This window comes from Porites lutea, chromosome 10 (assembly GCF_958299795.1).
Source record: "Porites lutea chromosome 10, jaPorLute2.1, whole genome shotgun sequence".
Classification (NCBI taxonomy): Eukaryota; Metazoa; Cnidaria; class Anthozoa; order Scleractinia; family Poritidae; genus Porites; species Porites lutea.
In genome coordinates this window covers 10,585,773-10,600,023 of record NC_133210.1, presented here as the reverse complement: position 1 = coordinate 10,600,023, position 14,251 = coordinate 10,585,773, and the positions used below count along the sequence as shown (strand labels likewise).

Here is a 14,251-nt window from a genome sequence, read left to right as displayed (position 1 = left end):
GCAAAACATGAAGTTACAACAACAGAAATTTTTTTTTTACTGGCTTTCATTTCAAAAGCTCTGCAACCACAACGACGACGGCAGCGAGAACATAAAAAAAATCATTTTATGAACAAAACAATCGCTCTGCACATACACTACGCTTTTAAGTACATTTCTTTAAAGTCCACTGCACGACTAGGACGTGAAACCCCCTAAAGCGACGTTTTATGGAGGACGAGACGAAGATAACTACAGTTTTTAAGAATTTAGCTCCAGGAATATTCGCCTATCTTTTACAAATTAGGACGGGCTGGCATCCGTGCAGTGCACTAGATTTCAAACAAATCACAGTAAAACACGCGGACAGCACTTCTGATTTCACACGGCTTCCTGGTGGTAAATACAAAAGGTAGCCTAACTAGGCCCGTCTCCCTTACCTGCATCTTCCAGTGAAATCCTGTTGTACTTGTGCAGAAGATCAGTTTTTTCTTCTTCAAAAGGAGACCGTCCTGTGTTTGGTCTGCACAAAAACAAAACGAAGTAAAAGCGGAAATTATCTTTGGGTAGAAATTCCACAACCGTAATATGTCGCTTATAAGCCCTGGGTTTATACATTTTCTTAAGGGGTTTTCAGAGAGCTAATAAAAGGAGGGGTTATAACCAAAATAGAAAAGGCGCTTCGAAACATTCTATAGCAGTGCTGAACAAGAAACGTTTAGCATTTACTTAGCAATTAATGAATAAGGCTGAGTAGGATATGAAGAATTAAGCAGATCGACAAGGGTGTTATCCACCGAGGCCGAAGGCCGAGGTGAATAACACTCTTCAAGATATGCTTAAATCTTCATATCCTACGAAAGCCGAGTTCATTAATTGTTTATTCTTCATTCAAAATAATTCCTAGTTTAAAAACATGGCTAAAACATGCTTACTTGCATCGATGTTAAGTTCATCTTCGATAGTGTCCAGCGCCGCAAATATTCTCTAAATAGCAGATGTCTTCCCCCGCGCTGTCTTCTTACGGTTTTTGCTATGCTTTTAGCTATTATTTCCCCCAGTTCCACCTGTAATTCTCACTCTTGAAACGAGTGAAGTGTCCGCCATTTTTGTTTTCACAACCAAAACAACTCAACCTCGTCCCCAGGTCTTCTCGGTAACGGTACCTTAACCTGTAGCGGACTGCATTTTTGACGTCATTTCCTCGTTAAACACAAAATTCTTCCAAATTTGGTCATCAGTAACTGGTTATGGTGCATTATGCGTGTGCTTTTAGCCAATCAGAATTGGGGAAATATTTTGAATGAATAATAATGGTTTTTAAGTAAGCTTCAAAATGTCATAATAAATCGAATTCACTTTAATTCGTTTAGACGCGCCGGGAGCTTAGATCCTGGGAGGCTTAATCGCATGTACTTTATTGTTTACAGGAAGAAATCAAAATCTCAAGTCTCTGAATCTGGTTAATGAACCATACCGGATTAGTCCAGATGAAACATTAGAGGGGAAGGTGCTCATTTAAGATAGCCTGTTCCAAGGGTTCAGATAGTGGATAGCGGTGAAGTAGGAAAAACGAAGAAAAGTAGAGGGGGACTGGGGAGTACCACTCTCACCTCTCCTTCTCCCTCGCTTTTATTTTTTCGCGCTCTTTTTTACTTTGCACCGCTCCCCACTATCAGAACGCCTGGAACAGGCTAATTTAAGAGGGAGGGCGGGGCTGTATAGAGGATTTACTGTATTTAAACCAACCAACCAACCTAAAATTTGAACTTTTAGGGCGTTCACATGCGTGAAAAGCAGTTTTTCGCCCTTACATTTACCTTGTAATGTTAAAAAGATGGGTGGAAGACTCCTTTTGTATCGCTAGAAGGTAAAGCCGTCTCCCTTTCTGTTCCCTTTTGGAACAATAAAACCCGTCAAACTTGCTTTTTCCATTGTCTTGTAACTGCTTCACTGCCGAATCCCAGCCTATTCCGCGATCAACGTTTACAGTCACGTGTCTGAAAAAAGAGAGACGGGATTTCAGGATATTCCTTGGTATTACATTGCGCATTACTTCACGTTTGATTAGCCCGCGCCAACAGATCATAATAGGAAGCGCGCACTTAAAACAACGCGGCTTTCGCCTTGAGACTGGAGCTCCCCAGAGAGTGAAATCTTCTTTTTTTCGTAAACGAGAATGGGGACCTATTATTTTTTCTCTTCTTTTAACATGAGCAGTAACGCTCTTCCTCTTGAATAAATTAAGACTAATTTCTACCGTGGAAAGAGAAACGACCGTCGGAAACGTGTTCAAAGCATGTACTTTTTTCTACATTTTGTTGCCGTCACTGCACAACTACGATGTGAAAATGCCTAATTTCACGTTTTACGGAGGACGGAAACAAGCGAGGAAGAATTTTTTTCTTTCTCTACCTAAACTTGAGTGCGATGCCCAAGAAATTCACCTACATTTTGACATTTTCATTGAATTGGAATAAGCACGCCAAAAAAGCTGAAATTCATTTTAACAGTGACGTTTTCGCCGTCATCGCCGTCGTCGATGCTAAAGCTCCCTTGGTATCTTAAGGAATCATTGCGCACTGACAAGTTGCTCCTGCTCCAAAACGAGTTTTTTTTGAAAAAAATCTCACTGCAGGTTCGACTACAGAAAAAAGACCTTAAGAATTGACTTAATGGCAACTTCGGGCTAAATTTGCAATTGCTTAAACTGCGATTACGACTGCGAAGGGTCATATCTTCATTTAGACTACTTACTTTGTTTCCATGAGGCCTCTTTGAAAGTCGCTAAAAACAGGCTGGGCAGTGCCGACCATCGTGATTGAAGATCCAGATACGTCTGTCACGCCTTCACTATACCTAAGAATTATCACGCAATATTATTCATTTGTGTCCAGGGTATGAATGCGAGACCAACGGATTTTTCGAGGATGCATGCGACACAAATCTTATCGTGCAAGAACCAAGCTTTATTGACCCTAAGCTTAATATGAGAGATCGACGCTTCGGGGTGAAGAACTTAGTTTCTTGGAAATTAACTGGTCAGTAACAAAAACAATACTTACCTTCCTTCGCGCTTTCCAGTTTCAATTGCAGCATTTAGGCACTCACAAAAGTACGAGAATAACTACAAATAAAACAGAGGACAATGAAACATTTCTTATGAGCAAAAATCGCAAAGTGCTTTGCACAAGGGGTGTGGTCACGTGAGAGGTAGCGCAGCAGAAAAGTGGGTGTAAACTGGGTTAGTGAGCTTGGGAAGGCAGAAGCGTCTGTTCTATACTAGCCAGCTACCGGTGTAGAGGAGAAAGTTATATATTTGAGATACCGAAGCCGAGTTTGTGGTGTCAGCCATCTCCTCTTCCCTATACCCTGAAGGAGCGGTAAAATCTGGATATCAGACTCATTCAAAAGTCGAATTCCATGAGCGCTAAAAACGCGACTGATTGAGTAACACCACGAAAATAGAAAACAGAAACAAAAAAGGAAACTCGATAACAGAAAGTCTTAGGGCACTTACAATTTGTCAGAACTGGCTGGCCAGACCAGTACAACCGCCAGGAGAATTCCACTTTTAATCAGGACTATCCGGACAGATCTGTTTATTTCTAAAATGTATGCGCGGCAGTGAAGGGTTTTTGGTAAACATTTCATTTTCATTATGACCAGTTTGGCCGGCTAGTTCTGACAAAGATACAAGAAGACTGAGAAATCGAACGATAAAAGAAGACTAAGAAATCGATCGATAAAAGAAGACTGAGAAATCGAACGATACAAGAAGAGTGAGAAATCGATCGATACAAGAAGACTGAGAAATTGAACGATACAAGAAGACTGAGAAATCGAACGATAAAAGAAGACTAAGAAATCGATCGATACAAGAAGACTGAGAAATTGAACGATACAAGAAGACTGAGAAGTCGATCGATACAAGAAGAGTGAGAAATTGAACGATACAAGAAGACTGAGAAATCGATCGATAAAAGAAGACTGAGAAATCGAACGATAAAAGAAGAGTGAGAAATCGACCGATACAAGAAGACTGAGAAATCGATCGATACAATAACACTGAGAAATCGAACGATACAAGAAGAGTGAGAAATCGATCGATACAAGAAGACTGAGAAATTGAACGATACAAGAAGACTGAGAAATCGATCGATACAAGAAGACTGAGAAATTGAACGATACAAGAAGACTGGGAAATCGACCGATAAAAGAAGAGTGAGAAATCGAACGATAAAAGAAGACTGAGAAATCGATCGATAAAGAAGACTGAGAAATCGACCGATAAAAGAAGACTGAGAAATCGAACGATAAAAGAAGACTGAGAAATCGAACGATAAAAAGAGAGTGAGAAATCGACCGATACAAGAAGACTGAGAAATCGATAGATACAAGAAGAATGAGAAATCGATCGCTAAAAGAAGACTGAGAAATCGAACGATAAAAGAAGACTGAGAAATCGATCGATAAAAGAAGACTGAGAAATCGAACGATACAAGAAGACTGAGAAATCGAACGATAAAAGAAGAGTGAGAAATCGACCGACACAAGAAGACTGAGAAATCGAACGATAAAAGAAGACTGAGAAATCGAACGATAAAAGAAGAGTGAGAAATCGACCGATACAAGAAGACTGAGAAATCGATCGATACAAGAAGACTGAGAAATTGAACGATACAAGAAGAGTGAGAAATCGATCGATACAAGAAGACTGAGGAATCGAAGGATAAAAGAAGACTGAGAAATCGATCGATAAAAGAAGACTGAGAAATCGATCGATAAAAGAAGAGTGGGAAATCGACTGATAAAAGAAGACTGAGAAATCGACAGATAAAATTCACGACAGCGGTTCAAATAGCAGAAAAAGTTAGGAAACAAGGGTAGTCCCAGAACTTCCCCTCAAACGTACGTTTCATTGCCACCAAACAGGAAGGATCTTTGTACTTACCAAATTTTGTCTTTCCACACTAAGACCCAAAATACGGTTGAAAAATTTTCCCACATCGCTGGCGTCTTTGTCTTTCACCACGAAACTGGCGTCTGTTACTCCCATGGACAGAAGACATTGCTGTGAAACGAAAGAAAACAGGGCTTTGTTAAACTTGAGAGTAATTAAGTCATTTGGACACCTCGGTAAATGTAATGGACGACCTTTGTTTCCAAATCCACTTTTAAGGAGAGAAATTCAGCAAGAATTTTAACCACGTTCGCGACCAACGAAGTAAAACTCACCCTTGCGATGGAGTTAAACTCTGTGAATTCATGCTTGTCGGGAATTTGTGCTGCTAACAGAACCTTAGACAAAGCAACTCCGGGACAAATGGATTGCTGAAAAAAAAAGGCAAAAAAAGTCCCAAGTTCAAATAAAAAACGCTCGGTCGTAGATGACACAAGCAACAAGCACACATAGTTCTAATTCGTGACCACTTCTGACATACCGGTACCGTAAAATCGCACGTTAAAACCCTGGGCTTATATAACGTCTTGAGGGGTTTTGGGTAGGCTTATAAATAGGGGCGGGGGGATTATATCCGGGGGACTTATATCCGGAATATGTAATATCTTCGTTAGCAAAGAGATGGACTTAGATCCGGGAGAGGGCTTAAAACCGGGGGGGTGCTTTAACGTGGGATTTAAGAGGCCATGAGGGCGAGAGGAATAATTGTTTTAGTAAAATCCAACTAGATGGTCAAAATATCGAGAATAAAAAACAATTTAGCTAGTTACTACGCTATTATCTTTTATCCCGAAACAGGCTATCTGACATACCAAAGTAATGGCTTGGTACATGTTCCTGAGTGCAGATCGGCCGTAAGGCGTGTCAAAATTAAACTGCGTTAAGTCGGCCCCAGTCGCTGCTCGTCTGTCACCTTTGGTAAGTGCACCTGCAGGCAAACAAAACAAAAACTTAAAGGGGCTCTGTCATGGCTGTTTAGTTGAATGGATTGATGTTTTTGGCTGGGAAACCAAAAGACAACCTATGACTTTCTGGCTACCAGTCCAGATGCTCTACCGCTGAGCTACAAATGACTAAGGCCACTAAACTAGGTTCAAGTGACAAACATCCAGCATGCTGCTAGGACAAGAACGTTCTAGATACAGTCGAAGCTCTCGTAAGCGACCACTCCGTCCATTTGGGTAATTCCAAAAGCGGTCACGGCCGCTTTCTGGAGCAGTCGCTTACAAGAGCTTTTCATTAAATAGTTTAAGTCACAGTCCAAACGGGGTTTCACAAAGGTGGTCGTAACTAGACCACGAGAGTGGTCGCATGGACAGCTTCGACTGTATTCTGCTAGGACTAGTTTTTGACATTCTAGCAGTATTATATGCAGGATGTTTGTCACATGAACTTAGCTCCAAAACGTCTCCTGTGGCTCAGTGGTAGAGCATCTGGACTAGTAACCAGAATGTCATAAATCTGACCGCCTATTGGGAGTACTCGGATTTTCTTCTTCCAAGCCGCCTGTGTCACTGACTGAAAAATCATATTTCTCATGTATTCACCAGGCTCAAAATTCACCATCCAGCATGCAAAGAAAGTAGTGTCCGATAGCCTGGGGCTAGTGGATTTTGTTATCGGGATAGTGAATTCTCTTTTTAACTTGCCCGATGGGCAAGTGATGTTTTTTGAGCAATTCAAATAAAGGAAGAACTGTGAAATCAGTTCTGCTCGTCAAAAGCTTTTGGGGCTAGTTCAAGTGATGTCTGGGCTAGTAAATGCTAGCTTCAGCTTGCCCGAATGGCAAGCAATAAAAATGATTTTCTTTGCACCCTGTGCCATCACATCTCTTATCATATTGTATCAGTACATTTCGGCATTTTAGTCCTAGAATAAATAAAGAGAACAAAGCGTGAAGCCAAGTGCTGCGGCCCCGTGACAGTCCCCTTCCACATGAGAGATAAACCACACAACAGAGGTCTACCTCTCACTCTCCTCTCGAACAGCAGAGTGGGTTCTTTTTACGCTCCCTTCGAATTGTTAAGAAAGGATGAATGAGACAAGGTCAATGGATTAACATCACCGCCCACTGACGTGACTATCAGATCATCTGGACTGAGACAAGATCTTAAATAACAGGCAGCATGATATGATCAGTTTTTTGAAGAACCTGGTTGGTGTTGGGTTTGAACGGCGGGTTTAAACCTGCTTGGCAGAACGCTACCCTTCCAACAAGGCTAATCAAGCGAAGGTACAACTAAAAAATGGTAAACGTGCAGCGTGAAGCCATCGAGTTATGTATGCACGCTGGAGGTTTCTACGCACGAAAGAAGTGTACGCCTCGAGCAACTCTAGCCTCTTCTCCAGGTAATAGCTTATATCAAAGGGATATGAATGTTTATGTTTTGGCAGTGCATGTACCTTGTCTGGTTTGACCGGTGTGATCTTCCCAGTTGCTGAACAGCTTTATCAGCACTCCATGGCAGCTCAATGGTCACGTGAACACGGCGGCACTGATTGGCTGCTCGGAGATCCGCGTGTAACGAGATACCTGTGCAGGATAATTCAATGACTCTTACAAACGAGATCACATAGAAGGTTGTAATTTTAAATTATTTGGAAAGCAGTCGATGTACCAGGTGGTATAAGACCCCAAATAAAATATTATCTTGTCTTGTCTTGTCTTGTCTTGTCACTTATACACGGTATTTATTGCGCTTCCTTTTACCCGAGGAAAACTCTTTTAATTCCTGCTTGAGTAGAATTCCAAGTCGAGAAAGATCAGTCTAAAGTTCGAGTTTCTGCACGAAATTCCAAGCAATGGCAACTCAACACAACGCTAACAGGCACTAAGCCAGCGATCCTTCAAATGGTGAAAATAACCTCAAGGTTGCCCTCAGATTTCAGGTATTAAAAGAATTTAAAAAGTGCAAGGTTTTATCAAAGTAACTTCAACAGACAGGGTTCGTACAAATTTTTGGATCCAAAATTCACGACTTTTTCCAGACTTTTTCCAGACTTTTTCCAAAACAATACACTTTATTTTCCAGACACAAGGAAAACAAATAGGTGATCAATAGAGACCTTGAAAAACGCAGGAACCAAACTTTTTTCATGACGCACTGCAAACGTACGGTAACCACGGTGCAATGCGGACATAAGAGAATTATAAAACTTCTCATTTTGTGATTAAATGTCTTCAATACGGGCGAGATTGAATAAGATTTGACCACAGGGAAAATGCACTTATTAAGCACTTTTTGTAACTTTGAAAAAAAAAAAAAAAATACTCCAAACTTGTAACTAATTTTCCAGACTTTACCTCAATTTTCAAGACTTTTTTCAGGTCTAGAAAATTGCTGGGCAGATTTCAAGAATTCAAGACTTTGTACGAACCCCGAAAAGAACCAAGATGCAAAGGCAACTTACCAGTGCTGGCGGCATCAGATATGATGGCAACAAGTTTTGTTCCATTCATAAAACTGTTCCTCTGTGATACAATACAATCGAAAACACAACGTTTAATATTCAATTATACTCAAACAACTCTCTAAAAATTGTGGTATTTAAAGAGGCAATCCTTCAGCTTCAAGCAATTCCTTTGTCAGTCCGGAATTAAGATTGGCGTCTGAATCAATTCAGCCGGTCTAAACAATTTGGGTCGGCCTTAATTCGATTTAGGTTCGGCTCATGAAAAGTTCGGCGTCTGAACCGGGCCTTAGTTGTCATAGCGAAAGGCATACATAAGAGTCTCATTCAGATTTACAGCAAGACTTAAAGGTTGGACTACACTTGTAATCTTGTAATCCCAGGAACAAGTAACAAAAGCAAGAACTAGGCTGTCTTTCTCGCGCTGGAACGACGGTCCTGTTTTTAAATGTAAGAGACAAAGGCAGAGTTCTTGATCTTCGGGATGTGCTTATCTCTATATGCTTGCGTCTATGCATCCTCGGAGACTTAGAAGCAGTCAGCCGGGTCGGCAGAAACGGCACGACGAAAGTTTTCTACCTGACTGCCTGCCTCAGGGTCTTGGCCGAGGATGACGTCTGTGCTGATGACTGTAATTACCGAGTGTAAATCGCATTTTCTACCACGGCGCAAGATATAGTTCTGATTACTTTGCTCACCTCTTGAATATTCAAACTATCCACATTGCTGCTGTCTGATTCTCGAGCCTCGTAATGAGGTTGAGGCTGCCTGTCAGTTTTTACCACGCGACCACGCCTGCCTGTCATTTCTGCTACCTTTCCTGGTCCTCCGAGCTGGTTTATAAGGTCATCAAAAGGACTAAGGACAAAAGTATGTTACAGAGGTATGGAGGTAATTCTACGTTCGAGCCAGGTGGTCCATTTTGCCGATCTCCATAGCATGAGGCGACTAGGAATATTTTTGCTCTTCCTTGGACGGGATAGTAGTCCATAACAGGAATCCCTCCCACCCCTACCCAGGATTAAATCTTTTGGTACCCATTTATACACCTGGGTGGAGTGAGACAGTGTGTGGTAGTCCATAACAGGATCCCTCCCATCCCCACCCAGGATTAAGACTTTTGCTACCCATTTATACACCTGGTCCCGGTTGTTCAAAAGTCGGATAGCGCTATCCACCGGATAAATCGCTATCCAGCGGATAAGTATTACGAAAACCAACTGCGCTATCCTTTGGATAGTAATTTATCCAGTGGATAGCGCTATCCACCTTTCGAACAACTGGGGCCTGGCTGGAGTAAGAAAGTGTATGGCAGTCCATAACAGGATCCCTCCCACCCCCACCCAAGATTAAATCTTTTGGTACCCAAATTTATACACCTGGGTGGAGTGAGACAGTGTATAGTAGTCCATAACAGGATCCTTTCCATCCCCACCCAGGATTAATCCCAAAAATAATGCGGCAAATTTGTTAGTTAGAAATATTTTTAAGCACTGAAGCTGGTTCATGTCGTCTGCTGCAACGGATGGCAAGAATGGACATGGATTTAAGATTGAAAACGTTGTACCAAATTGTTCAAGTTTTAATGCTATGCCTGTAACAATCACCAAAAAAATTAGTGGTTAGTGCTCATGATTAAAAATTGGTTTGTATATACTCAATACTCAATTTGTTTGTATACACTCAATAAGTAACGGCATGAAGTAATGATTTTGGCACAGAATTGACCGAATACAGCAATTCTCTCATACCATGGCCCCTTTAAAGGAGGTTAAAGAATTTAAAATTGATACAAACCTGACTGGGAGATTAATTTTCTTGACAAAACCTTGTAGAAGATTTTTAGCCTGAACACTCCACTGATCTTCAACAACATCGCCGTTCTACACAAAATACACAAAAGCCTTGAATTTTTTTCTTTTTTATTTACTTAACATTGTTCAAAACGAAAACAAGACTATTAGACTGGACTTCAGTGGCTTATGAATCACAACAGGAGAAGCACAATCAAATCTTTGAGATGTGAAAAGCAGAAAGTGTATTAATGTTAAAAAATTATCCATTGGTTGTGTGATGTATCATCCTTGAGATTAGCCTGCGTAGCTGGTGGGATCAAAGCGCATGAACATTGTTCGGCGACGCTGAAGTCGCTAGGGGGAATAAAAAAATCTTCTCTCATCTTCAAAGCCAAAACCAAAGCGCTAGTGTAATTGAGCACTCGCGTGAGCTAGATCCCACGAGCTAAGCAGGGTTCTTCAGAATTACTCACCGATTTAATTATCTGAGTTGGAAAATACTGCGTGATAAACCTGCTAATGATTTCTTCTGTACTTGAGACAAAGCCATTCAGTACTCCACCACAACGTGATATTTCACTTTCCAAACTTGCCTGACAAATGGAATGATGACGACACCCTTAGCGACACACCAGTGTCGTAAACGCCAAACCCTAAATTCAAGCACCCTCTAACTCGTGATCATTAGGGAGTATCAGCAACGACAACGGTGGTAGCGAAAAGTGAATTCAGTTTACGTTTACGTTTCAAAATTCATCGCTGTTATTCCATGTCGTTGAAGGCAAATGTTGCTGAATTTTTCTGGAGTTGGATTCTAAAGGACATTCTTAGTCAGTGATAAAAATGGTGTTGTTGTGTTCACGTCCTCCAGAAAACGTGCAATTCACAAAAAAGCGAGATGCATGAGCAAAGTTATTGTTTTGCTAATCTAAACCTATTGCTTCTTGCCGTTCTCGTTGCCGTCGCCGTCGTTGTTTAAGCTCCATATTTACTTAATCATCTACTTTGTGCCTCAAGATACATAGCTACAGTTGCAAATACAAGTCGGTCATGAGGCAATGCCCGATGAAAATTGACAAAACTAGCCCATGTACTATGCAGTCTAGTGAACTGTGGTCTATCATATTTTCTGGACAAAAATTAATAGAATGGCTATGGACTATCACAGTCCAGATGAACAAAATCCGCCTAAACACAGGTGGATTGTTGCGCCAACAAACGAACATTATTGCAGTGAAAATGTGGCCCTTGTACAGGGGCCCCTTCTCCGATTCTTTCTGAGGGGAGGGTGCGGCTGTACACTGGCTATGAACAGGTGGAAGTTATCATACGTTCAGCGAATTATTTTGTACAGAGTTAGACACAGTGCGTCCTCAAATGATTTCAACCAATTTTTTTGTTTTGTACAACTGACTTGATCGTACATAAGTCCTTTGAAGAAAGATAAAATACTTGCAGCGATAACTTTGCATCAAGTGCATCTACCTATGGAACCTACAATGTGAGGGGCGAACAATTATTTCGTACGTACTTTCTACTAACCTTGCAAGAAGATCTCAGTGTCTCAAACGTTACGTTTTAAAATTAAAACTGGCTACCTTTGAATTAAGGAATTTTTATGGTATCAGAAATTGTAACCCGTACGAAAAAACACTGGAGAGAAACAGAAAACAAACCTCTCCAGTGGACTGGAGACCAATGACCACACAATATCCTGCCTGCAATGCTTGCTGGGCTTCTTCCACTATAGTAGGAACTTTCATACTCATGCTATAAAAATAGTCATATACATCTTATCTGTTATCAGACCCAATATAAGCAAGGTTACAAAATAAAAACGCCTGCTGGCGCTTAAAGTGGAACACGATACTGGCAAAATTGCCACATGTGATTATTATACGTTTCTGGGAAACTGCCCACATACCCCTTCCCTAAGCCACCATCAACACTTACTTCTCACTTAGGGCAAAATGTTAGCTTAAGGGAGGGGTAGGTGGGCAGTTTCCCAGAAACGTATAATGATCCGCCCAGGGTCAGGTAATCCGGATTCCGGAATCCAGGAAATATTTTCGTGTGATAACTGGAATCCTGGACTTTGGAATCCGTAATCCCGCTAACGATTGGAAATCCCAAATCCAAGTTCCAATGATAACGATTCCGGAATCGACAGCGTGCAATCCAGAATCAGAGACTGTCTTGGATTACCTTACATTGCCACTGTCACGAAGCCCTTCGAAAACTATAATTTCATTCGCTCTACCAGGTACGTAGCTCTATTATTTCAGGGTTAGGGTTTGTTAACGTTGCTTGTTCATTAATTTCTCACTCAATCCTGTGAGCTGTTCAAAGAGCTCCCAAGTGGCCCACGAATGTCGCAATTTCCGAGTTGCCTCAAGCCTCTACTTCAAAGCGAGGATACGTGCAAAGCTATTGAAGTGGAAATGATTTTTTTTTTATTCTCATGCAAATGAAATTCGTTTTCTTTCTTTTTTTTTCAGGTTTTGTACTTTACCTCGCTTGACACAGAGAGTTCTGTGGTTGCGCAGGAGTCTGGGTTGGTGTTGTGTCGAACTGCACTATGGGACATGTTTTAGGGATAAATTTTGTCCCAGTTTCCCTCACAACCTCGTGATTGACAATAGTCCAGTTTCGAATTAAAAATCACCGCTGAATACAAACATTAACGACACATTCATACAGAGTTAGCCTCGACGTAAAGTAAAATATTCAGAAATTCTGGCAAGGCCATTCCCATAAAATGTTTCGTTTCCCATCGCCCGACCGACCTATTTTTTTGGAAAAGTAAAAAAAAAAAAAAAAAAAAAAAAATTCACAATCACTTGTAAAGAAGCAAGTACTTTAATTTACAAGCACACGATCTTGTCTTATTAACACCAATTGTCTTAAATTATCATTGTAGCCTTTTTAGACATTTGCTAGTCCTATTAATATACATCTTTTACCATCTGATTATATCTTGCAGACTAAACGTGAGATTTAATATGCAATCATGTGTTCATTCTTTTTTTTTTTTTTTGCCCGATCGACCGACCCACCTTCACGAGAGGGAGGGCGATGGGAAACGAAACATTCTATGGGGATGGCCCAAGTAAATGTTTGAAATTTGAATATACACAATAGACAGAGTAATAAAGAGGTCTTTTTCTCGTTGGAATTTGTGAATATATTACTTCACATGGAGGCTAAGGCTGTAAAAAATACGTCTTCACTTTTTTAATTCAGAGGTCATAGCGAACTAGGGCTATTATTCCAGGAGTGCGTGTTGGTATCTACCAGCTCATATCAAACAGCTCAAGTGGAATAATTGTTTTATTAAGAACGCCCACCAAATATCGAGAATTCTCTCCGACTTTATTTGTAAAAACAAACGATTTTCAGCTTGTTTTTAATTTTGAGCAAACGCGTACAGTCACAATAATTATTTGGAGAGCATGGTATAATGGCTCATACCATGATGGCTAATCCAATCAGAGCTCTAGAATTGCATTATCCAATGATAAAGTTTTTAATAATATCCAATAAAAAGGCGATAGCGTCTGCAAACAGTCCCACTGCAATTGGAGACAATACCGACTCAGCCTTATGCCAATAAACTAGCATCGAGCACAACATTACTGGAAATAAGAGGGCAATAATGTTAAGGTGAATCTTAAGGTCGGCTACTTAAACGACGTCTAACAATAAGAGGATCTCCTAATCCGTCGGTAGGCAACTCATTTCAAGTAGATAAATGGTTTTCTAATTTGGGCTGTCGCCTTCTTATTGATATGAACAGCAAACGATGCTAAGGTATGAGGGTTAGAACGCTGTTTTGTTAAATAACGTCTAAACTCTGTTGTAATATCCGCCCCTAAAAGACCAGAGACGGGATTAATTACTCACCAGAGCTGTTTGAAGAACCGCTGATGACAGGACCAAAAGACTGACCACACCCTTGGTGTAGAAGAGGTGGTGGACCAATGGCAAATTCTAATGACTTCTTTAACTCGCTCCTTTAAAGAGAAAAGGAAAAAAAGTTGAAACATATTCACACTATGATTGTGAAAGATACACACAACCTGTTAATTCTTAGAATACCGAC

General features: G+C 40.7%; 1 pseudogene; it reads right to left on the bottom strand.

The window, feature by feature from the left end:
• The window catches only part of LOC140949481 (uncharacterized), a 257,928-nt pseudogene that overhangs the window by 233,441 nt on the left and 10,236 nt on the right, over positions 1 to 14,251 (bottom strand).